The sequence below is a fragment of the Cavia porcellus genome, unplaced genomic scaffold, assembly GCF_034190915.1.
Source record: "Cavia porcellus strain 051 isolate PalLab524CR breed Dunkin Hartley unplaced genomic scaffold, mCavPor4.1 scaffold_8, whole genome shotgun sequence".
Taxonomy (NCBI): domain Eukaryota; kingdom Metazoa; phylum Chordata; class Mammalia; order Rodentia; family Caviidae; genus Cavia; species Cavia porcellus.
The window spans coordinates 10,571,955-10,596,246 of NW_026947491.1; the positions used below are offsets into that span (position 1 = coordinate 10,571,955).

The 24,292-nt window shown below is 37.5% G+C and overlaps 1 pseudogene; it reads right to left on the minus strand.

Annotated features, from left to right (window-relative positions):
- Nucleotides 1–24,292, minus strand: part of LOC100719074 (NBAS subunit of NRZ tethering complex-like) — a 228,700-nt pseudogene that overhangs the window by 14,880 nt on the left and 189,528 nt on the right.

Genomic DNA, 24,292 nt, shown 5'->3' on the forward strand with positions numbered 1-24,292 from the left:
TTCCAAAATTAGCAGTAGAGATGCTTACTAGAAAACTACTCTAGAAAAGCAGGTGAGATAAAGAGTCTGGTGTTTCAAGGCAAGGGCCTTCACTACGGTAACAGAAAAGCAGGAATTTGCTCATCTCCAGTACAGAAGCAGAGACTGGTGACTGTGACGCTTAGGACATAGGAGAGCAAATATCCTGGAGGTATGTGGTATGATAGTGATCATTTGACTAAGCAGAAGCATGGCCATACCCAGAGGGTAGTGCACCGCATTCTCATGCTTCCCAGCTCACTCAGCCAGAGGAAGGTGAGGCCATGACCACAGTCCCTAGGTTTCTGTCCATATACAGTGTATATCTCTTAGCATAAAAATGTTCCTTAATGCAGACATCACATATGTTGTGAATCTGCTGAGTTTCACTATTGTAACCTTCTCCCAGCAGAAGCCTCAAAATATTGCTTGACTTCCATAGAATAAACCTGACCATTCTGAGAAACACGCATTCCTTTTACCTAGGAGATGCACTCTGTAGTTTTACTTATTTTTTTGAGGTAGAATATATCTTGATATCTTGACTAGGCAAGGATTCTCTTGCTTTAGCATCCCAGAGTCACCATACCCATCTGTGTGCTCTCTCTCTCTCTCTCTCTCTCTCTCTCTCTCTCTCTCTCTCTCTTCTCTCTCTCCACAAGGCAGTGCCCTAGCTCCTTGTCTAATTCATCCCTTACTTTATACTTATTTTCATTCCTTGCCCCAGCAATGGAAAAGAAGAGGCCACTTCTTGTGAAAAGCTAAAATTATTTCAGACCTCTGTTTTTAGTTCCCATGGGCCTGCTAGGTGGCATTTTCATGGTTTCTCTGAGTCAGGACAGGTGGCAGCTGAGAAATGTGAGTACTTCTTCAAGATCTGTGGGTTTCAAGGAAGTTTTCCTAATGCTCATCTTCACTAGGGAATACTACACATCCCCTTCGGAGCACCGTCAATCTCCTGCACCTCCATCCCATGCCAAGCACCTGCCCTTCCTTTGGAGGCTACTGTTCCCTCACCTGACGAGTGAAATCTCCATCCCAGGCATATTTCTGTGGCACAGTATTTGTCCTCTGGGTCAGAGTGCCCCTGAAATAATGATACTCGTATGTCTTTTCTCTTTTTAATTTTGTCATCATTTTTTCTCCCCCCCCCCCACTACCTCCTCTTCCCATCTGAATATTTTCTTACTATTGTACAACATTTATTATACATTTTGGTCATTACTTACACTCTCAGTTTCTCACATGAGAGAAACAATGCAGTATTTACACGTGTCTGATTTATTCACTTCAGAAAATGGCCTCAAGGTGCATCCACTTAGCTTATGATTCTTTATGGCAGAGTAGCACTCTATTGTATAGAAAAGCACATCTTTATCGATTCATCAGTGATGGGCTGCTTCCAAGACTTAGATATTACAAACTCTGCTGCTATAAACATGGGTGTGCACATGTCGCTGTTGTATGATGCTTTTAATTCTTTGGGGAAGATGCCAAGATAACTAGGTTTAATGGAACCTCTACTACTAGGTTTTTGAAGAATTTCCACACTGACTTTCACAGTGATTACGCCAGTTTACACTATCACTAACAATGGAGAAGGGTTCCTTTTTCTCCACAGACTGGTCAGCATTTTTTGCTGGTTGATTTCTTGATGATAGCCATCCTTTCTGGGTTGAGATGAAATCCTAGCATTCTGCTGATTTGCATTTCTTGAATGACTAATGATGTCAGACATTTTTCATACATTAATTTGCCATTTCTTCTTCTTCATCTGAGAAGTGTCTATTTGTTTCAGAAACCCATTTTTGGAATGTTTTTTGAAATTTGGTTGGTCTGACATGTTTAAGTTCTTTATATATCCTAGATAGTCTGAGGAACAACTGGCAAAATATTTTTTCCCACACTGTAGTCTGTCTCTTCACTCTGATGGTAGTTTCTCTTTCTGTGCAAAAGCTTTTTAATAAGATGAAATCCTAGTTGTTGATTCTTTGTGATAGCTCCTATGTGATCAGGGTTTTGTTCATAAAGTCATTGCCTACATCTATGTCTTCAACAGTTTACTTATTCTATCTTCAAGCAGATTTAACACTTCTGCTTTAATATTTGATCCATTTTGATCATACTGATTATAATGAATCTCATGTGATTCATTATTAGTACATAGTGAAAGATATGGGTCTAGTTTTAATCTTTGGCATGTGCAAAGTCAGTTTTTCCAGCACCATTTACAAAAGAGGCTATCTCTCTCCCAGTGAACATGTTTGGCCCATTTTTCTTTTTTTTTTTTTTGTTTGTTTGTTTGTTTTTTGTCTTTTTCCTTTTTATCGGTACCGGGGATCAAACTCACGACTGCCTGCTTTTCAAGGCAGGCGCTTATGCCGCTGAGCTAAATCCCCAGCCCCTTTTGGCCCATTTTTCAAAGATAAGGTGGCTAAAGGTATCTGTAGTTGTTTCTGCATCCTCTAATCTGTTCCATTGTTCCTCAGGTCCGGTGCTTTGTTTTGTTGAGGTTTGTTTTTAGTATTTTGGGTTTTTTGTTTGTTTGTTTGTTTGTTTGTTATTTTGCCAGTAACATAATGTTTTTGTCACAGTAACTTTGCAGTATAATTTGGAGTCATAGATTGTGATGCCTCTCACTTTGCCTTTGTTGCCCAGAATTGTCTTCACTATTCTGGGTCTCTTCTGGTTCCAAATTAATTTTAAGATTGTTTCCTCTAATTCTGTGAAATATGTTGTTGGAATTTTGATTTGAATTACATTAAAGCTGTGTAACACTTTTGAATGTATGGCAATTTTCACCATATTGGCTCTTCTTACCTAAGAGCAAGGAATATCTCTCCATTCAATCTCCTTTTTTAGAGTACTGTAGTTTTCAGTATAGCAGTATTAGGTCATCTCCAAATACCTGCATAAGTCAACAGTGAAACTATAATGGTATGGGCTTTCTTTTTGGTGAGCTTTTAATTACATCTTCTATTTAATTGACTGGCATTGCTTAATTTAGAATTTTTATACCTTTTTGATTCAGCTTTGATAATTCATGTGTATCTATGAATGTGTCAACGTCTTTTGCATTTTCCATCCTATTAGAATACAAATTCTCAAAGTAGGTAAAGCTGATGTTCTGGATTTCTACAAGATGTGTTGTGATTTAGCCCTTTTTATTCCTAATTGCACGGGTCTGAGTTTTCCTCCTTTTTTTAAGGCTGGCTAAGTGTTCATCAATTATATTTAAACTTTCAAAGAATCAACTCATCGATTCACTGATTCTTTGTATTGTTTTCTTAGTTTCCATTGCATTAATATTTTCTTTTTCTAGAAGATTAAGTTTCAAATTATATTGTTTATTTGAGCTTACTCTTTTCCTGATATGGGTATTATAAATTTCTCTTGTAGGAATGAATTTCTTTTTAAATTAAATGTGCTTCTGCTTGCAGCATTCCATTGGATCTTGTTTCTTGGTCCATTTTGCCAGTCTGTATCTTTTGATTGGTGAATAGACACCATTAAAGTGGATGGTTGTAACTGATATGTATTGACTTACGTTTGTCATGTTATTTATATTGTTTGCTTTGCCTGGTGGATTCATTCTGTTGGGCTTCATTGGGTTGCAATCCTTGTCATCTCTTTCTACAATGTCCTTCAAAACACTTCAAAGTGCTGGTTTGCTGTTCATGAATTTCTTCAGGTGTTCTTTGTCATGGAAGTATCTCATTTGTTCATTGATTTTGAAAGACTATTTTGCAGGGTATATAAATCTGAGTTGGAGTTTGTTTTTGTTTTTTGTTTTTTGTTTTTTGTTTTTTTTTTTTTTAGAACTTGAAACACTTCACTCCAAACTCTCCTTGACTTGAGGACTTCTACTATGATTTATATGGGCTTTCTTTGTGAGTTGTTTCTTTCCTCTACAGCTTTCAATATTCTATTTTTATGTTGAATTTCTGAAATTTTGACTATTATGTGACTTTCTATAGATTTTTTTGAACATGCTAATTGTAGTTCTATTTATGCCTGATTTATCTACATATCAAATTCTTTTCCCTGTCAGGGTAGTTTTGGCCATAATATATGTGAACAGGTTTATTTATGTCATTTTCATTATCTAATGCTTTTTACTGATTCCAATTAATCTTATTTTATTCATCTTTGCATCCTCTAGCAGCTGCTAGATTAATGTCTTGCAGTCCCTTACTGTCTTTAAGAAATCTTACTTTTCATGGTCTCTAACCACAATCCCATCTTCTATCTCTGAGATTCTGTCTTCACATTGGCTCATCCTGCTACCTATATTTTCAAAGGAATTTTTAATCTCTTGGGTATCTGTTTGAGTCTGTTTTTCTGATCCCATTTCTTTCCTATGTTGGGCATTCATAGTTTGAATTATTTTTTAAGCTTTTCTATTTTTTATCTGCCTCTGATCTAGAGAAACTAAGCATGTCTTTCATTATGGTCACTGTCTCCATAGTTAGCTGATAAACTCTTTCTCATTTGTTTCTTTTCTAGAGCCTTATTCATTTACTTTATTGTTACCCCTTCAGAGAGTGCAGGCAGCAGCTTTTTGACAGTTTCACCTCCTTGCACCCTGGGTTTGCCTTTGGTGAGCTGGCTCTCTGGGGTTGCATCTTGTTTAGTGTCTTCTCATTTTGTATATTATCTTAGTTTAATTCCCTGGTTGATGCTTGAAAATTGCCTGTGATGAGTAGCATTATTGCTAGTATATGGAACCTTTAGGGAATTACTATTTTCACAAGTGTCTTCCAGGTATAACTAGCTATTGGATTTTGAGTCTGTTGCAAGATCTATCCCTCTTCAATTTACTAGGGGTGATAAGTTGCCACCTAATTGGCCCAGCCCTTTGTTCTCTGTCACTGGCCTATAGTATTATTTATGACCCTTAGGCAATTTCAGCTTGGTGTACCAGGAAGCTGGTTAGAACAGTGTCACCTTGGCAAAAGTGGTACAGTCAGCAATAACAATAGTTTCAAACACAGCCTAGATAATAAATTGAGGTGACTATTAATTTGCCACCTTTAACAGCATGAGGTAGATTTCCAGTTATATAACAAGATCTAAATCAAATCAGAAAATTGTACAATAAGTAAGTCTTTGGTATGTCAATTTTACCCTCAGGGGAGAAAATTTATAAGATGTTAAGGGGAAAATAGAGAACAGAAGAAAAAGGAGAGATTAAAGCATGACAGAAGTACAAAAGAGGATCATGCAAACTTTGGGCAACTGGTGCAGAAGATAGGGAGGTAAGAGAAAAGGAAGAAATAATAATATTAAAGGAAGAAATAATAATAAAAGGAAGAAGAAGCAGAGCAACAACACTAGAAACCATGTTCACACTTACAACAAGAACAATGAAGAAAAAAACAAAAAAAGCAAACAATCAGAAATACAAGAAAGAAAAAAAGAAAAGAAAAAAGTCTACTTTATGATGCAGCTCTGCTGCTACTGGTTGACAGTGTATGAAGATTTCATATCCATGTCAGTCAGTCCTTGCAAGCCAGGAGCAGCTCCACGGTGAAGTAGAGGATAATCCCAGTGATCCTGCATCTCTATTTCCATTGAAGTTTAAACTGGTCTTCAGCTGCGAGACTGGGACCAGACCCACCCAACTAACAGCAGTTTCCAGGTCCCTGTGGTTTTGAACTGGGCTGAGTGCCTCTAGATGGAACAAGCAGTCACTCTGAGTCCTGAGCTCAGTTGGCCTTCCTCCAAAACAGCTCCTGGCCCATCACCATCTCTTACAGGATGTCCCAGTGTGAAAACTCACTACCGGCCACTGCAGTCTACTGCAGTTCGTGGATCTGCTCCACTGCCGTGCTTGTCTGTGGAGGCTCCTGGGGTTGCCTGTAGTCACTCTGCACCTGCAGGTTTGAGCAGCCCCTCCTGTGAGGTAAGTCAGAGTTCAGGGAGAAAGCTCCACTCGCCTCCTCCTTCTCCTTTGCTGGTTTCTCTCTTTACTCTCCCCTTGGGCTTCAGTCTCTCCTCAGGTACTTCCTGGGTTCTGGGAACTATTACCTTCTTTCTTCTCTTCTTCATGTTGCTATATTCCAGGGTCCAGACATGAAATTTCAGAGTCTCCTTCTCTCCTGCTCACTGCTCTGCCATCTTACTGGAAGTCTCTGAGCCTTGTATTTCTCTACAATCTCTCCAGCATTTGTTGCTTTTGAAACCTTGGTAACAATATCTATTGCCCCTGAGTAAGAAAAACCAATGTTGTCACACTGGTGTTACTTTCCAAACTCCTAGGTAGACTTAAGGCAATCCCAATCAAAATACTTGCAGTACTCCTCCAAGAATAAGAGAAATACCCCACAATTCATAGGGAGATGGAAGAGATCCAGAAGAGCAAAACAAAAACCAAACAAACAAAAATGAGGATGACAGAAGCAATCCAGGAGTCATCAAAATCCCAGATTTCAACTTATGTTACAAAAGTATAGTGAAAAAAAAAACCAATGTGATATTTTCACAAAATCAAACATGCATTGATGGAACAGAATAAAGGACACAGAAACAAATCCAAACACATTCAGCCACTTGTGCTTTGACAAAGAAACCAGAAACACACAGTGGAGCTAATATAGCCACTTTTACAAATGCCTTCAGGAAAACAGGATGTCTGCATGCAAGAGTCTAGACCCACAGCTAACACTATATGCTAAACTAAAATGTGAATGAATGAAGGCCCAAACACTAAAACAGCAACATTTAATCTGCTGGAAAATAAAATAAGTAAAGCTCTTGAAGACGTAAGTGTTGTAGGGACCAGCTGCAGCTCTAGATGTTCCCAAGGGAAGGGCAGTGAGAGGATGAGAAAATAAAGAGACAAAAGCTGGGGTCAAGTGGAGCCCTTACTCTCCTGATGGGAGGGAAGGAACTGCTCAACCACTGTAGCACATTTATTTATACACTCAAGAGGAAGATGTCAGTTTCAACCCCACTACCTAGCAACTTGTTTGCCTGGCTGGCCTGGGCCCTTTGCCTTCTTGAGGCTGGAACAGCTTGTTTACATGGCTTGTTTTGGGCTCTCTGTGTTTTCAGGGCTGGCCTTGCTTTAGCCCCACACATGTGATCAATCTCCAGCTTCAACTGCTCCATACAAAATGTAGATAAGGATTTTATGAACAAAACCCCAATTCTACAAGAAATAACATATGGTATCAACAAACTAACTATACCAAATCAAAAAGTTTCTGCAAAGCAAAGGAATACCAGCAGAGTGAAGAATGGGAGCTTACAGAGCTTACAGAATGGGAGAGAAATTTTGCCAGCTATGGCTTGTAAAAAAGACTAACATAAAGAATACATTAAACACAAAAGAAAAAAATAGACTCCTCAAAATAAAAAGTCTAATAAAAAATGGGCAAGTGAAGCAAATAGAAACTTAGAAGAAGCAGAAGTATAAATAGCTAATAAATACATAAAGAATGTGCAACATTCCTAACCATCAAAGAAATGGAAATTAAAGCAAAAGAACAGCTACCATAAAGAAGTCAAATAATAACAAATACAGACAGATGAGAATTCCAGAGAGAAAAAGCTTTTACGCATTGTTTGTGGCAATGTAAACTAGTACCACAACTGTGGAAATCAGATTCCTTAAAAAACTAAACAGAAATTCCATTTGACTCAACTGTTCTTCTAACATGTATGTTCCCCAAAGGGTTAAAGACATCATATCACAGTGATCTGTGCCGTGCATATTTATAGCAGCGCAACTCCTAATAGCTAAATCTTGGAAGTGACCTGTGCCCATCAACAGAGGAATGGATGAAGTAAATGTTGTGTTCATGTTCACTGACACATTATTCATAAATATCCAAGACACAGAAACAATGTAAATCCCCAACAACACATGAAAGCTTAAAGATGCATGATACACACAGATATGTAGCACAGTTTACAGTATAGTATATATAATATTATTTTGCTTTGATAAAGAAGAAAACATTACCATTTGTGACAACATGGAAGAAACTGAAGGTCATTATGCAAAGTGAAATGGACCAGACACTAAAAAATGAATACTTTATGATCACTTGTGTGAAGTCTAAAATAGTCAAAACTCATAGAAGCAGAGTTCATCATGCTGGTTTCCAGAGGCTGGGGAAAGGCACCCATGGGAAGTGATCATCAAAGAGTACAAAGTTTCAGTTATTTAAAAATGAGCAGGTTCTGGAGATTTAACATACAATGTGAAGATGTAGTTAATAAGACTGTGATACACACTTGAGGTTTTCTACAAAGGTGGATCTTGAGTGCTCTCACTGCAAAGCACACACTGTGTATGCAACACATGCATACACAGTCCCTGGTAACTGTGTGATGGGATAGGTATGTTACCTAGTGGAATGGGGTTTAATGAGGGCATATATCAGAGTATCAAGCTGTACACTTTAAATAAATGTAAACCCTATTTGTTGATGATAGCTCATTAAAACAGGAAAAAGTTATAACAAGGAGAGAAAGAAATAATCAGTAAATGCATCGATGGATTAAAAGACAGACAGATAGGGGCTGGGGATTTAGCTCAGCGGCATAAGTACCTGCCTTGCAAGCAGGTGGTCATGAGTTTGATCTCTGGTACCAATAAAAAATGAAAAACAAACAAAAAAAAGACAGACAGATGAATGAACAGATAGATGGACAGATGAATGAATGGGTAGACAAGTGTATTGTAATCCCAAATATTGAGTAGAGCCATCTATGTATTGTAATCACTTTTCCAGTCTTCCTCACAGTCCAAACAGTTATATTGATAATCCCACTGAGTCACTATTGGAATCCCAGCAAGTTAATTCCAATCTACTACCTCCAAAGCATCCAACAGCGAGAGTAAAGACACCAAGACAGATTCCAATTTAAGGTCAGCCAAGGGATCCTAAATCTAACTCCCCATGAAATGTGCAGACAAAGGTCCTGATCCCAGGCCTCTCCCCAAATTTATTATCTTGTGAAGAAGGACAGTGGCTTGAGGATGAGTGACAGTGAGAATGCAAAGAACTATGTAAGTAACTTGAGTTGGCTAGACGGATGGGGAGAAAAGCATCTCTGCAAAATGCAGAGATAAAAATATGCAGAAGGATCAACTTGCATAATTCAATTAAGGTTAACAACTGAATTGTTTTAGGATGCTGTTGTTTCCGGTTTCTGATGTGTAAATTTTTGTGACGTGGGCACTTATAACCTCCTTATCTGGAGCCTCATACCCAGTTGACATTCCTGGAGCTCTACCATCTCACTGTGCTCATACCTTTCACAGAGAGCTCAATGTGAGAAAACAGGAGATGCCTGATGGCTTTAGAGATTACATACCAGTATCTCAGCTGGCCTTATTTGCAATGCTTAGAACCAGTAGAAGAGAAAAGGAAATACCATAGTCAGCTCTGTACATATCCGTATAAGGAAACAAGTCTTCATATAATCAAAGTTGCAGTAATTGTCCTGCATTCAAGGGGAGTCTCTCAAGTTGTCTCCCACACAGTGGATGGATGAATAACTTAATCCCTTCTAGGCTTTTCTTGTAGGTCACATATTTTACAAAATAATGAGAGATCCATATTTATACACATTTTTATTACAAAAACTCCTAGTTTGAACTCTTCTGTTCAGACAATTACAGATTTAGATGGAGTCTTAAACAATACAGAGCAATGTTACATACTCTAAAAGTTCTAGTTTTCCTCAAAGGTTACACTTGATGTGTGACTATCCTAGCATCTCACAGCCATGAAATTGACATGGAAGGGCTGGTGACCCACATTTCCCAGAACTCTGGGAGGCTGTGGTAGGAAGATTTCAACTTTCAGTCCAGGCTGAGCAACTTAGTGACTTAGAGTCCGTCTCAAAATAAAATTTAAAACAGAAATAAGAAGGGCTAAGAGTATAGTTCACTGCACAAGCCCTGGCTCCATCTTCGGTACTAAAAATAAAAAGACTGCAAAGTCCACCATCTTTTACGCTTTTATAGAATTAATCATTTCCCCTCCTGGCTCTCTTCTGTCACACCACATGTGCATGTACACGAGAATACACTTTGCTCTGTGTAGTTCTGCACTCACACAGATTCACGTGGCCACTGCCACCACAGTTCCAGAATGCATGCACCACCAGACAGCTCATGTCTTTGCACATTTGTAGATATTTTGGTCATCCTAGTCCTTTGATTCTTTCTCTTTTCATATCTCACTAAGCCCACTGAGCCATCTTAAGAACCATGGATATAATATACTGGATATTTTCATGTACATTTTCCTCTACAAAACTGAGTTCAAACCTACATTAGGAAAAAATGGGGATGAAATTTGGTTCTATGGATTCATGCCACATCTCCTTTTGCTGGTCCACCTACACTCTTCAATTTTTTTCCAAGGGAAATAGTAATGCTTTTTAATAGTGTTATCAGTAAGAAATAATTACAAACTTTAGTACATTAATGACCCCTATGCAGCACTGACTACTCAGTTAACTCCCTGCCCTCACATTGTTTGTGCAAAATTAACCCTCATTTTTACATACTTCTAGTTCTCACTTTCTGCAAGATACCAGTCCCAGCTCTCTTAACTCAGATGTGATTTTCTGAACTAACTGGAAATGAATAACCTCGAAGCAATGTGAAACAAACAAAACAAATTGACTTCATGAAATACTTGGCTTACGGTTGGCCTTTATTCAAAACACTCGAAAAACACACAAGAAGCTTTTTTCTAGAAATATATATTATGGGAAAAAATGCTGAAAAATCCTCCTCCAAGTGATGCTCATATAGGAGTTCAGAAAATGTTTTCTGAGATCATATTGAGCACTGACTTATAACTGCTACTTTGGAATATTAATATGTGTGTAAAGCAATTTTAAAGTTGTATTATATAGATATTTATAGTCAAAATATTTTACAAAATCCCGGTGGAATTCCCATTGTATAATAAAGCATTCCTTGGTATATTTAGGGGGAAAATGCATTCAGGCAACATACATTTATTAAGTGCTTTTCATGGGCCAGTAACTTACATGCTTTAGGGATAAAGACCTAAATGTGAGTTACTAGCATGGAGTTCACAGCTCAGTGAATAAGCAAAAAAGTACACATAACTATAATAAAGTTTTAAAGATAATGTGCAGATTTACAGAGGAGAATGGGAGCCCGAGGGAAGAGATACTTCCCTTCGACTGTCTCAAGGCCAATTAGAAAATAGCAATTATCTCTACAAATGGAAAAAGCAAATGTTTCAATTGTATGGGTTTTGAAAAATTCCCTACAGCAGAAATAGCTGAATGTTCTGAAAAGAGGGGGAGATTATGAGTTAAAATCTACAAAGCAAGTCTACCATCACCACTTCCAAGTACTTGTGCAGCATTCTTAGCAGATAAACTAAGACATTTGGAATGTTTTACTATTCACCAAATGTGTTAGGCACCTTCTCAATCATCACAGCAACTCTGTGAGTTGCACATCTCTATCTGCTCAAAGACAATTTCATTGTAGGCTTGAGCCTCTCAGGCAGGTTGTGAAGGTAGCGTTGTTCCCTGGCATATATAGTCTATTTGATTTCTTATTCTTTCTCCTTCCACAGGGCATCTTCACAACCACAGAGTGAACAACTTAAATTTCCAAACATTTGTCCCTGTTTTTTGAAGGAAAGAAATGAAGTGGCAAGTTTTATTGGGTTTGCTGTTAATATGTGGTTATAGATAAATAATCTCTTAAAGTGTGCTATGTACCTGTACCAATTTCTCATAGTGAATGTAATCATTATGTACTTCAAACATCTACTAATAAAAGTCAGCAGTATAACAACTAAATATATCATGGTAGTATTTGTACTAACATCAAATGTTATCTGTCATATACTCTTTGTCAAATTTTATTACCACCAAAATTGCTAGTACACAGGTGTACATCATATAATCCTGATAATGTGCCTTCATTTTCAGAATGACAGACAGAGGCTGCATCAAAGAGAGATGGGAGAAATGAAAGGCTCCTAATTAGTAGATATTTGAGAAAAGCACTTACCTTCTTTGAGCCTTAGTATCCTCCTCTGTAGGACGATGGTATAGTATCTATTTTGCAGGATTGGCATAGACTCAACATGATGTTGCAAATGAATGTGAGTACACTGTGTATCTATAGGAGGGGCTTACAAAATTATGGCTTCTATTAAGTTGTAGTTCCTACAATTAGCTTCTTCAGGGAAAACAATTAGCCAGTCTTTCTTTTTAGAAGCATTTGGAAGCAGAATCCCTCATTACTCACGCCGAAGAGAGCCAACATCCTGCTCAAGAGAATCAGAACTAGGACGGGAAACATGTGCAGTCCCACAAACGATGCCCATTTTATGCTGTGACACTGCACAGAGAAACAGAGCCACGCAGTCCTGCTAACCGAGACCATTTGCAGCTACTGCAGCCCCAAGCGGAGTGCATTTCTCAGGCAGGATGCGAACAGATGGTGGTATTTCGCAACTGTGATTCCACAGCCAGGAAACTTGGCATCTTCAAGCATGGTTTTCATCCTGACGCAAAGTTACTTTCAAATAAATGAAATACCAGCTGCATGAATCAGAAATAAGAGATGAAAGAGCAGTACGAAAGGAGAGAGCGTGCACCTTGAAGAATCATATATAACCACCTTTGCAGAACACATTTTGTAACATAAATGCAACATCTCTGGGGTTAGAGAGTGAAAATATAGGTGGCAGAGGTAAACACTGAAATCACAGGCAAAAAAAGGAAAGAGTCCATACTTAACACAATCTGATATTTTCCAAAGAGAGACTGAACGCTGAACCTCTTCTGATGTGTAATTGGTGTGTAACTTCAATTAACATTAAAAAAGTGGAATTCAAAAAATATTACAAATAACATTCAGAAAGGTGAGGAAGAGAAAAATGAGTATATACTTATACTACCAAAAAGTGACAAAAATTAAGCTCACCACTTGACAAATGGTTATCCATTTAATCTTCTTCAGGCAGGTGTTTTATCATCAATAAGTATGATTTTCTCAATGGAAACAGCATAGAAAGATGTATTGCTTTAATCAAAGTTGTAAAACTTCACTGTAGATTTACTATGTTTTTGTTTCTGTGGTTATCAAACTTTAATGTGTATCAGAATCTCCAGGAAAGATTATTAAAGTACAGTTCTGGACCCATCTCAAGTTTTCTGATTCAGGTCTTCCAATATACATGTTACACTCATTTACAGCCAATACTGCTTTTGCCAGTGTAAGGAACACATTTTCATAATCAGTATCTCATCACATAAGACTGTAGAAGACTGAAGTTCACTATTTGTTTTGATTGTGTTTTTCTTTCCCAGATTCGCCTGTTCAAAAGAGGATGGCCTAAAATCTTTACTGCAATGAGTACTCTCAATAAAAAAACTACCAAAGGTGCTAGAAAATCTACGCATTCCTTGTAAAATGCATTAAATAGTTCACAATAAAATGTACAACTCTTTTTTTGGTGAGCAGACTCCGGGAAGTTGAGCAAAGAGGTATTTGATGGTCTAATGGAAAAGAGGTAAGGAACAGAGGAGTGGAGACTGGAGAAAAGATGTTTGAGTGTTTAGCAATATGCATGCATGAAGACCTAGAGCAAATCAAAAGTGCAGCTGATAAACCAGACCAGGAAGCCCAGTAGTGTTCCAAGAGTTCAGACTTCCAGCTAGAATTCCAGAATCAGAATCAAAAGAATTACAGAAATGGGCTAGACTGCATATTGGGTCAAGTGGAGCTACCCTGGCTGTGTGGGGTGTTTTGATGTTTCTATAACAGCTAGTCCTCCCCTATTTCCTGCTACGAGGATCCTATATGTACCCAGATAGGACCATCTTCAGTCCCACACTCACCATTAATCATGATTTGTCTAAATAATATTTATACTAGGCTAAATGTAGTTCTCACCTAGGGGAAAGACTGAATTCACAAGTTCTGGAAATTACTTTCCTTTGTGATAAAAGAGACTGGTCAATGGAAAAGGATGATGCTTTTGCTCTGCATTCTGCCTTGTGAAACCTTCACACTGAGGTTTATAGCAGCCATCTGGGTAAATAAGGAGGTAAATATAGCAGCCAAAGGGTAAATAAGGAGGATTCCATAAGATATTTTGAAACAATAGTTGGATTAATAATGAAGGTGGCACCACTCCATGGGGTGCTCATTGACATGCAGAAGATTCTTTCTGGGTGAAGGACACAGTTGGACACTGGAATTTCCCACTTCTTGACTTTGCTTTCAGTGGTACCATTAAGACTATATTTGCTTATTTGCTTGTTTTTAGTGTTTATTGGGAATAATTGAAGTAACAGGGAGATAATCTGTGACCTTAGCAAAACTAAAGCCAGTTTTCTTAATGACAGGGGTGTTTAGGCTACAAAATGAGACATTTTCATAGACCATTAGAGAACCCATGATTAACTATATCTTACTTTGTCCAATGAAACTGTCAACTTAAATAATAACCAGAGGAACATTCTCTATGGAATTATGATACATTAATCTAGAGTCTTTAAATGAGAAGTGTTAAACTATAGAGATATTCAAGAAAGTTGGGTCAAATAATGGGTTTTAAAGGGTAAATAAGGAGGATTCCATAAGATATTTTGAAACAATAGTAGGATTATAATGAAGGTGGCACCACTCCATGGGGGAAGACAGAGTCTGGGTAGATGTTGCTGCAGAAGTATTTTTTTAATGTGAAATTATAGTGGCCTTGTGACTCTGGTAAAAATTTTGTGATAATTGCTATTAGTCAATGATGCATGAAAACTCTTCCTTACAGCCTCTTGATTTTATTTGTTTATTTTTGTAGAGCTGATGAAAGTGACTCTATTTTGATTCTGAAAACTTTAACCAAGTCCCTTTACAATAAAGGATTGCATTCAGATTCCCAAAGGGTCATTCACATTAAGTGCTTAGTCTCTGTACTTCTATTATTAGTTGCCTCCCACTTTTCAGGTTAGCCATCCCAAATATCTTATTCTTGTAGGAGTTCATAAATGTGCTAAGCAATCTGGTATCTTGGTTTAATTTTGTAGCCTGCCCTACTTGTTACATTCTCTTTCTTTCCCCCTTCATATCCTTATCTGAGTTATTCAACTTATCACTCCTGGACCAGACAACACTTCCTCCAAGAAACCTTTCTCAAGGTTCCTCCTAGTGGCTGTAATGACCCTACTCTCACTTTTCACTGTGCTTCTCCACTATGTTCACTGATTCAGTGGTCACAGTACATAAAGATAACTGAGTAATGTGCACATGCTCTTTATTAGACCACATGCCACAAGATCTTTAAGGAAGGGGACTGTACTTCTTCAATTTGTATTTCTAAACCATAGCCAAATAATTAATTCTTAATATTATAACGAATAAAGATATTTTGCCTGCAAACAAAGGAGATTGAAAGTTTAAATGACTCTCTGTCATAAAAGCACATTCAGTTTCCAGCAGCTTGAAATAACAGGCACCTTTCAAGCTGTAGGAAGCAATGAAAACCTACAATATACACATAATGATGATAGTTGAGTATACTTCTCTAGCTGCCACTACCGGCTGAAAGAGCTATAGGGGAGAAGAAAACCATGAGGTTGATCTAAATTATTTCCACTGGGAGTCCAAACCCTGCTCCACTCCAAAATGATTGTTAGCAAAAATAATACCATCCATTCCTATTGTGCACTGAAGTTCTCATAGTGCTTTGTGTTTTGTGTGATAGAATCTCTATAAGAACCCTGAAGTTAATCTCTTTTGTCTTGTATAAAAACTCAACATGTTCTTATTCAAAATTTGTTGATGACTTCTAAGAAATCTCCTTATACATGACATATTTATAAATAACTATAGTATTTCTCAGTAAAACTGAGAAAATAGAAAGTTTTTTATTGTCACTTAAAACAACCAGAAATCTACTTCATGTGCATGCATTTTATGAAAATTTCTATTTTATTAACAAATACTTAATGACAAGACTTCCATTATTTAGCATTCCATTATCAGACATACAGTCTTTTTGAAGTTTTGCATATCATGTAGCCTCTGGGAAACTTCACTGTACATGAAAGAAAAACTGAATGAAATGACAAAAACTGTGTTAGTGTGAATGTAGATTTTACTTTGCTTGTAGATCCTGTAAAGAAATGGCCCAAAACATTGTTGGCACCAGGAACCAGTTTCAAGGCAGACAATTTTTCTAAGCACAGGGAAAGATGGTTTCAAGATTATTCAAGTACATTACATTTATCACTTGCTTTGTTTCTATTACTATGACATTGGATTCTAAAAAAGGAGCATGCAACTCAGATCCTTTCCACCCACAGTTCCAAGTAGGGCTCATAGCCCTCTGAGAATCTAATGCCACTGTTGAGCTACCAGGAAGCAAGCCATAGGTGAGGATTTAGCAATGGAAAGCAGATGGGAAGACAAGTGAAACTTAAGATTACTGGTCCAGCCATGTTGGAACTTAGGGTACTGGGAAGCCAAGCAACCAGCTAGCCCACCTAGTAAAAGGCTGTGTTGTGGCAGCCTGCAGCCACCCCAGGGGGTGAACCACCAGCGTCTCCTGAGATCCATGCCATGTTGGAACTTAGGGTGCTAAGAAAGCAAGCAATCAGCTCACCTCCCTGATATGTGGCCTTGAACTGGTGAGCGGGCAGATAATAAAACACCCCCCCCCACCTCCGTTAACAAATGGAAGCCAGAGATCTGAGCATCTCTTGGCAGGTTGACCATATGCAATGTAGCAAATAAGGGGGATTTCCTTCTACCACTTCTTTGAAGGAAAACATTTTTATCACTGTTCTGATTTATTCTGGTTAATGGTATTGCTCTATTCAATATTGTGTTTTGATAAGTTCTGTAATGTTCTGTATTTCAGTTGTTTTTTATATACCCAATTGAAAGAACAACTATTGTGAAGATAACGAGATATACTGTGATACTTATTACTGTTATCCCAGTAACCTGCTGTGAAGTTCTGTATCAATTTCACTACACTGTCTAAATTGGCTTTGTTCCATCTTGTTCTCTTGCATTTTACTGCCTTCAAAATAATTTTTAAAAAATTTTTAAAGATTACTGTTCCACCTTGCTCACCTCCTGTTGTAAATTCAAACTCTTAATAAGCTACAGATTGCCCACGGGTTGGAGATCCATGCTCTAAAAGAAACTCAGAGACTCTCCTTCACCAAAAGTCTCAAAAGTGCATATTGGATCAGCCTCTGGTTAGACCGCCAAGAGAGAATAAATGATGTGATGGTCACACATGCCTGATTTAGTGTGTGAACCTAAGATGTTTATCAGAGGTTGAGTTCCCAGCTTTGTACTACTGTGTTTAATGAAATGTGATATATGCAGCTGCTGTCATTGTTAAATGGCTACTAATCAATAGTTAACCCAGAAAAATCACTCTGCCTTGCTTTTCCACAAGGCATATCTATGGTAGGAACTTGAGAATCACCTGGGATCTGTGGCTTTTGAGAGTTGGGGGTGGTGCTGAGAATTGGACTTACTGAGCTACTTACTTAGCCATTTTTGTGTTTTAGCTTGACACAAGATCTCACTAATCACTAAGCATATATAGGAGTGGTTGTATCTCTCAGGTACAGTTAGACAAAGCTCAGACCTACCATTTCTGGGGCGGATAAGGGCTTTGGTTGAGCTATTCATCTGTTTCAAGGAAATAGAGACCAAGACTGACCTTTCAGGAAGAAAAGGCTGCTTCAAATCCAAGGAACTCTACACGTACCAATGATGTAAATATTTTCATTGCATTTGTGTCAAATACAACGATAAAGCCCCAAAGTCATAAGAATTTAAAGCTGAGATCTGTTTGAAATTGTCCCCAAGGAATTATGCTACTGTGCTTGTGATAACTGATGATAAAAGAAACCTCACATTGAATGGGAACTGGAGAGATGGCCTAGGAATTGAAAAGTATTGCTTGTTTGGACAGATGGGAACCGCAGAGTTTAGAACATGATACTTGATTTATGCTCATAATTAAACTTGCATAGGATCCTAAACTTAGTTTAAATTTATTTAAGTGGCCTGGCCAATAAAATTAATGTCAATTATTTTAACAAATCCTTCAGTACTAAACATAGTCCAGAAAAGGGAATTTCCTTGGATATTTTAAAATAAGTAAGACAGGGTCCCTCTACTCAAGACTGGAAACTATTATACAGTTGGCTGGACAGGAAAGGCAGAGAGAATAAAGGCTCTCTTTTGGAAAGAGGGAAGCTCCTCTAATCCCTGAAGAATGAATAAAAATTATCTAATGATTAAAAGGGCATTTAAACAACCTATATGTATCCAGGTAAGTAGCAAATTCTTGATGTAATGTGTTCTCACACATTACATTAAAATTTGACAACGTAAGTTCAATGTCTTTGTTGCCCATTTTACAGTAGGAAAAAGAGTGGAACTTGTGGAATTTACCAGAATCACCTAATGTTATGTACTATGTAAGTCAGAAGATTAATATTAGAACATAGTCTATCAGGATCTAATAGGCTTTTCAACATAGCACAGTAAGACATCCAGGCACAGACACAGATGTGTAGAAACATGGCATACTCATTACAAGGAAGAGTGCATAATGTCAATGGAAAATCATCAGTGTAGGAGCAATATAAAAACCACTGGAGATGAATGGAGGACTAGATCCCAGGGGCAATGGAAACTCCCATAAGAATGTGTGGGGCACATATTTGCATCTTAGAAAGACCTTTTATGCAAAAACATGACATTGCTAACAGATTATCAAAAGCAAAAAAGATAGATTTACCTAATTTTTTAAACATGAAACCAAAGTTCAATGTCAACACACATTCAGAAATTTTTATAGCATCACATGAGATTTGTAAACAAGTAAAAAATTATTCTGGTGCTCTGCTCCAGTTTCCAATGCATCAGAAAGGAAAAGCATTCTTCTGATGTAGGGCCCTGATTTATAGATTCCTATTTCAACTTTTCATGATCATAATTGAAACTGAGATATAACAAGCTCAAAGAACCCCTCAGCTACTTGTCAGGGCTTTCTTTTTAGGTAAGCTGTGGAGAAGCTCATTCTAGCTTGAAATACAGCTAAGGTTCTTTGTTACAAAGAAATGCCTGTAAATAAAGTATGCTAGCTTTTCCTAAAGGTCCACATCTTGCTACACTTACAGGTTTAAGAAACTGGTCCATACTTATTGCTCTCTCTTTAAGAAGGGCAAAGCAACAATAGCAAAAAGAAGTGAAATTTCAAGAAAGTAGTGAGATGTTCAGAGCAATAATAAAGCTAAAAATACACTGCTCATGTAAGCAAAATAACATAGAGAGAATATTGTAAATTCAAGGATCAACAAAGGCAATATTTAGAGTTGTTAAATTGGAAGCCGTGGGACAAATAGAAACCAAGAGCCAGGTAAAGGCAGCCAATATTGGGCTAGAAGTGATGAATAGAAGTGTGCAGAAAATCCCATTGTATGTGTAAAAAATAGCCCAAGTCAATGTGACTTCCATGTTTTCTGTTGTTGCTACTCTTGGGCCAGATTCTGGATTGGAAGAACAAAGCTGCACTCTGTCACCTGTTTTTTTGTTTTGTTTTGTTTTGTTTTGTTTTTTTAAATTTTTTTAAGGAACTCAACCTCTGACTCCAAGTGAGCAAGAGTTTGATTGAGGGATCCTCTGCTTAGAAAGCATATCAGGAAACATAAATATTCACAACCACAGAACCAGACTGTTTTCTCACATTTTAGCCATATATAGACTATTGACATATGGAGAGGATGCTCTCTGTATCACATGGGAGAGGCTGGGGATAATACTTTGCGAGCACACAGTATGCCTGAAAACCAACTGTTGGTTTCAAACACTTTCCTGCATTAATGGAGTCAGCACTTTATGGAGAAATGACCTTTCCTAAGACTGGGGCAGGAAATACAGAAGGTGAGCCTGCAGGACCTTATCTTGCCAGAAGGTAGGAAAGACAAAACCAATATTCAGGGACATTCATTAGAGAGACACAGAAGCCAACTGAAAAGCTACCAATCCTCAAAACCAGAAAAGTTTAGGGAACAAAACAAAAGTGACATTGGCTTCTTAAATCCAAGATATAAAATAAGTACATATGAGATTGTACTAATATAAATAAAACTGATTAAAATGAATGGGGACAAGAGACAAGCTTCTCATAGAGAAGAACTTCTAGGAGTTTCTGTAAATGCTCTGCCTTCAAGTAGCAGAAGCATAACTCTCTGCTCCGTAACTGTGCACTGAGTAAAGTTCCTTCCCTCCAATAAACATGATATTAAAACTTACGCTGTACTGCACAGTGAAGAAACCTAAGAAACGCCTCTGCCAGGTATCAGAATCAGGATACAGTGACACTCATGTCAACAGTGTGTGCTTCTGAAATGATGTGATGAACATACATTTTATTTTTCCCCTTAAAAACCATAACTCCAAAAAAACAAATTGCAAATGAATGGTGTTCTAAAAATAGCTAACCAGAATTTTCTAAAGCTACTAAAGTTAGCAGAAATAAGGAATATCTAATAAACTGCTACAGCCAAAAGGAAGTAAAGAAAATATTATTAAAATCAATGTGAAAGCCAGGCATAGTGGTATATGACTGTAATTACAGCACTCTGGGAGGCTGAAGCAGGGGGATTGTAAGTCAGAACCCATTTTGGGAAATTTCACAAGTTAGTGAGATGCAGTCTTGCAATAATAAATGAGTAATAAAAATGATTGGCTCAGATTCGTTAACAGGACATCATGTAAAAGCTAAGGCAATCTGAACAAAAAAATATGGACATCAGTTAAGAGCAGTGGTATTGGTTCACTAACTGCAATAAATATGTCACGTGAATATAATATCAACAATTGATAAAAATCTGTTGAGTTTTATGTAAATTTGAAACTTAAAAATGCCCATTTGTCATTTTTTAAAGAAAAAGACAATAGATTTTCCCTTATGCACAAAATGCAAATGTTTATTTTCTTTTATCTTTTGTACATGTAGACAGAAACTTTAGAGTTCACAGCTGGAAGAGAAGGAGAGTTTGTTGTCAATTTCTTGCCAGCTTAGTTTTGATGACTGAGCAGTTTCCAGAAGTTACAGTTCATCTAAGACACACTGTACTTCTAATGTAAATTTGGATTAAAGAACAAGAATATGAAGTAATAGAGCAAATAATAAGTAAACAGCAAGTAAATAAAATCCAAAAGAATAAAGTAATGCCAATTAACTCAAAACTATGACTGAAAGAAAACCTCCTCTGTTTCTCCTCCTAATTAATTCCTCCTCTGTGTCCTGCCATTTGTTTTTACTTCAATAGGACACAGCCTGCTGAATGTGGCCATCAATAACTGGAGGGTGGAGCCGTCAATAATGGAGGAGTCACCCAGTATTGTGCGTGGCATGTGAGGTCCTCCGCTCGCTTCTGTACCGAGGAGGTAAGGCTGCTCAGTTACTCCAGCCCCATTTGTCCTGGACAGGCTGTGAGGGAAAGGCAGGGGTTTACTCTGCCTTGTGTTGTAGCTCCAACTCTGAGGAAAAACAAACACAGCATCTTCAGCACAGCTGAAAAAGTCTTAGTTATTATTGAAATGGGTGTTTTCAGACATTTACAAACATGAACTATCTTAGACACTTTCCTGTCACTGGGACAAAATTCCGTCCCTCCATAATTAAAGAGGAGAGGTCTGTTTTTGGCTCACAGAATGAGCCCAAGGTTGGTTGATTCCAAGGCAGAAAGAAGAGGGCAGGGGTGTGAGGAAGAGGGAAAGGTGCTCACCTCAGGGCAGCCAGGAAGCACGGAGGAGAGAGAGAGAGAGAGGAAGGGCTAGGAAGGTGACGGCCTGTCCTGTTGTTCCCCAGAGACTGACCACTTCCACCTGGGGCACCTGTATGAATTTTCAATGAATGCATCAGTTGACAAGTTCCGCAGCCCCAAGACCCAGTTCCCTTCCAAATGCCCTGCCTTTGAACCCCAGAAGCTTTGGGATCTAAACCATATCATTAACCAATAATAAAAGTAACCCATTATCCAAGAAATATACAAAGAGAAAGAGTAAATTGAAAGACCAAAGAAAAAACTAATCTAAAAATACAGAAAATATTGAAATGCCAGATATTAATGAGTTAAATATTTAGGGAGATATTAAATTGATGGAAATAATAACTAGCATGCCTCAAAAGGAAGGAAAAGAGAAGGGTGAGAGAAAGTCCTTGTGTATAAGTGTCCGACTGCAAAATTGTTAAATTATCTCTCAATATATACTAGAATGTGCATGGCTGTCATTTAGAAAACCAACTCAAGCCCCTGGAATCTAGCACAAAATAAAAGGTTTCTGTCATTAAAGAAGAGAAAGAGTCTATAAAACGAGTTAAGTCATCAGTACATTAGGGCACTGTAAGAAAAGAATGGAGTAAATGTGTTGAAAGCGGTTATTAAAGGGATGAAAGAAGAGCCATGGCTGAGCCGACAGAAATTATCCCATGTTAAAAGGGAGCCTCATCTATTCAGGTCTCAGGGCATGCGTATGACTTCTGAGAATTAAGAAGGAAACCCTGTAAATATCCAGACAGAGAAATACGTGCCGTGGAGGTAAGTAACTTTTAAATAAGCAGGGGTGAAGCAGAAGAAAGGAGGAGGAATTTGATGATAATAGAAACAAAACTTAAGCTATTAAAAGGCAAACTGTGTACATCAGTGATAGCTGATCTGGAGCAGGCTCCTTTAAAGGGCCTTAAAGGCAGGAAACTGCCTGAGAGCCCAAGTACTTACTCAGAAGGGTTGAAAATTGACAGTAAGAATGGGGGGAAGCTACAACCCACATTCAAAGACCCTTATTTATAAAAAAAATATTGTATATAACTGCATGACAGTAAACATAAATACATTAGATAATAAGGTAGGGAAATATAACATTGCACTCAAGCTGAGGGAAAAAAATTGGAAATGCACACTTAAGAGAAATAGGAAGTGCAAGCCAGAAAAAAAAGCACCACAATAAAGAATAAATAAAAAATACAAATTATTTATCTGTCAGGGGATTTATATCCAGAATATGTGAGTAATTGAAACAATTCAACAACAGAAACCCTCAAGATACAGATACAGGAGCACAGATGTCTCTTTAGCATAAAGATTTCATTTTCTTGGGTATATGTCCAGCAGTGGAAATGCTGGACCAAAAAGCAGTGCTGTTTTTAGTGGTTTAAGGAATCTTCATAATGTTTTCCATAATGGCTGTACCAATTTACTTTTCCAACAACAAAGTTCAAGAGTCCCTGTCTTAGTTACTTTCCTCATTGCTGGGACAGATGCAACACAGAAAACAGTAGATTCCTTGCCTCACAGTAGGTTCTGGGGATCAGGAGGAGCCTGTGTAATAAAAATCTCTTCTAGTTGCACAATTTTCCTCATAATCCAATTATTCCTTTGCCATAGTTTTACCTACTGCATATTTTTACTTTAGATATAATCTGAGTGCTGGTTATCATGCTTCAGATAGAGTCAGAATCTGGAATCCCAAATATTCCAAGAGGGTAGATAGGCTTCCATTCTATATATTTAATAAATCATAGAGGTCAACTGTATTATTAGATCATAATTTCCATTCTGTGATCATAGAAAACTCCTCTGAGTCTCTTTTCAATTCCTCCTCCTTGAAATATGATATGGATTCTACTTTCTAAAGTGAAGTTTATGGGTAAAATTTAGATATACATAATGATCATATTCATCATAGGAAATTTGTTCCTGGACAAGATATAGCCTGATTCCTCTTTTTTCCCAATCCCTGCCCCTCCCTTTAGACCTCTCTTGTCCTCATTTACAAAGCTTTGTTTTCATTTTATCTTTCTTTTATCTTTTTTCTCTTCCTTTCTTTCCTCCCCTCCCAGCTCCCTGGTTTCTCTTTCTTTTTGAAGAATTCTTCCTATTTTACAATATCTATTGTACATTTTGGGCTTTATTTACTGTTTCAGTTTCTTAGCTTGCAGATTAGTAAAAAAAAAAAGTTCCTATAAACAATATTTAAATATGCTAAGTGATTGGTACCCAGTAAACTATCCTTGGGGAATAGCTACAGATTGCCACAGAAACTGAGAGAAAAAATATGGAGCTAATTTTCTTATTTCTTCATAAATTAAGCTAGATCTATACTTTAGAAAGCAGAATAGTGAAAAAAGGAGCAAGCATTTTAGGAAATGAATATAGTAAATGCAAAGAATTGCAATGGGAACATAGACCTACATTTGAA